Raw genomic sequence first — 2,936 nt, 5'->3', positions numbered from 1 at the left:
ATGCATAGGAATATGAACACAAGGACAATTGTTCTCATGGAATACATATCTGTACGTGGCTGAAAGACGTGACTTATCAGTTACCCGGTTTTTCACAATCGTTACAGAATTGTTCTGAAGGACTGCATATCAATATGTGAGCAGTCTTAAGAGAAGTGATGGATTGGAGAAGCATTGTCACATTCGTGGTTTTGGCGTATGAGCGACGATATCTAATACACATTTGAACGTCCGGGATTCGAACTGCTATCGCCTTACTGAGCAGGCAATGACGATATCACTGAGCTAACACACCTATTATAATAAGAAAAAGAATGGAACTTCAAAAGGCTTGAGGGTGGGGCTGGGTGACAGCCGAATAACCTCGTCACTGGTATCCCACAAAGGCGGTCATGGATCGAATCTCGGTCAATGTAATTTACACTAGCGTATGTGGGATTTTCGAAATAAAAGGTCATGTCCCTGCGGTTCGAATTCAACGCAAAACTGCAGGTCCGGTTTCTACAATCGCAATATCAACCGTAACATAGAACTCCAAGATTACTTGCTCAAATACCTTGAAAGAAGGCTAAGATAAAGATAGTAGACTATAATTACGCCCGTAGTGTTATTTTTATTTTGTATACCAGTAGGCCTAAATATGTTAAACACGCCAAAATTATCATCATCATCATCCGATAATGGTTAGTTAGGGTTAGCTAAAATTTGGTATTTACAATGGATATAGACAGCGGTGCGTTAAAGAGCGCCTTTTCAAGGTAAAAACTCGGGATTCCGGCTTTTCTTTAAAATATGGAAGGGAAGTGAAACCCAGGTAATAAAATTACCATCAAGATTGTGTCCACATTATTGGTCTACGTAGGCTATCTATCGATTGAGTAGTGACGGGTAGATATTTTCTCCTAATGTAGGTACTCGTACTGAAGCATGCAATCATTTCAAGTTAAGAGTCTACTTCCCTCTTCGTCTAACGCTCTCTGGCTTTTTAAGTTGCAATAAAGGTCTTGTGTGGAATCTCTCGAGTTCACTGCGCACTAAATCAGTAGTGAGTACAGCGAGGCAATTACGCTGCATGCGGCTACTGCCAAACATCTGCCCCCTGAAATGGAGCAAAAAGCGCAGCGGCTCTCTCATTAGCCCGCTGCCGCATGGGGAGGGGGCCTTGTGCTGTGTGCAATTGTTTTTTGTGTCTCGCGAGGATGGTCAGTCATAAATAAGACTAACTTAGTTTAAAGAAATATTCCGTAGCGAATCAAAAGAGGCACTATCTTCCTGTTGATGAAACGAGTAACAAGTTATTTATAAACGAGAGCGGCGAGGCTTTAATGAACTCTTCTTCGAAAATTATTTTAGTGGAAAAGTTATATTCACGTAACATGTTATGTTGTATGATACAAATACATTCTCCATTCTTTTCATATCTTGTAACTTAATAGAAGTTTCCTCATACAGACGGTCTGCTTTAAAAGGTTCTAGAAGGACTCATTTCCAATACAGTAGTCTAATCTATTGAAGACATTGCAATAGTTCTCAAACTTTGTAGGTCTATAGCCTTTTAAATTAGTTTTGTCTAACGTGATTAAAGTTTAACTGGCAAGACATTTTGAAATCGGAGGAAACTAAAGGGAAAGGTGATATAGTCTAAAACCAGAAGTCACATTGGTATAATAACAGTCTATGCTATTCAACTCATTGCATATCAGAACATTTGGATGTGGTTCTTTTTTATTATTAACACATACGTATGACTGTTTGTCTAATTACCAGGTTACAGAATAGTAGACTACTTTAAGAAGAAAAAGCCTCTCCACACTTAAGTTACATAGTGATTAACAGCAAGAATTCGTCGCTATCTTCAACTCATTCTGGACAATATAACGTGAGAATTCTAAATTATTCCAATGACGCAAGTTATCACTTTTTTTTAGTAAGGACGACTTGTACTGGATAATTGAAATAGTCGCTCTTCCTCCAGAACGGAGTTACTCAGCTGATCGCCCGTTGAGGCTAGCCCAGTGTGACTCGGCAGACTTGACGTAACTTCGGGCAGCTTACGTGTCACACTCACTACGGCAGAGGGGATTGCCGTTCGATTTGTGACTACAGAGATTTCTTCGCACCATTTTCAACGAAATAGAAAACTTGCGTTTACTTGCTTTCAACTATGCTTCGAATTTAAAGTTCTGGACAACAGAAAGATTAATAGGCTACTACTGTAGTTAGGGTTTCTGTCAATTCCGTTGGAATAAACGTGATGATTTGACAGTGTGTGCCGTAATAATTAGAACCTCAAATTTGAGTGGGTAATATTTATTTATCTGGTAGGTGATCAGCTCAGAGGCTGGTTGGATCCTCAAATAGCTTGTTGTGATATTGCTAACATTAAGGAACAGCCGTGGGACCTGCAGTTTTACGTAGAATTCGAGCCATACGAATGGCTTTTCGATTCAAAGATCTCACATGCATTGTCTAGAATTCGAGCCGTGGCTGGCCTGCTGAGAACTAACTACATAAACAAATAACCAAAAAGACCCCTCCAGGTATTCACATTCATATTAGAAACGAGGGTCTACTGACGGTTTACTGCAAATACTAACAGCCATGTTGCGGTGTTTTTATGAGCCAGAATAAGTCGGTCATGGTAAAATACAATTTGCTTTAATCTACTAAATTTAATCTACTAGTGCTGTAGCAGCCTATGAGAGAGAGACTCTTTTGATATGGCTTTTCACTGCTTCATTATGCTGATAACGGTAATAAGTTTTGTCTAAAGATATCAGACTGCAGTACAGACTCCCATGCCATATGATATCATCTGTAGCTGCTGCTGTGGGTTCTCGGTGATGAAGGCTTACACACTTCGGCTTTCTTGTTCCAGTGACTTTCCCTCTCCTTTCGCGAACTCCAATCTTGCAATCACTGGAAAAATATTGACC

The sequence above is a fragment of the Anabrus simplex genome, chromosome 1 (assembly GCF_040414725.1).
Source record: "Anabrus simplex isolate iqAnaSimp1 chromosome 1, ASM4041472v1, whole genome shotgun sequence".
NCBI lineage: Eukaryota > Metazoa > Arthropoda > Insecta > Orthoptera > Tettigoniidae > Anabrus > Anabrus simplex.
The sequence above is the reverse complement of the archived record's forward strand: the minus strand, read 5'-3'. Positions refer to the sequence as shown.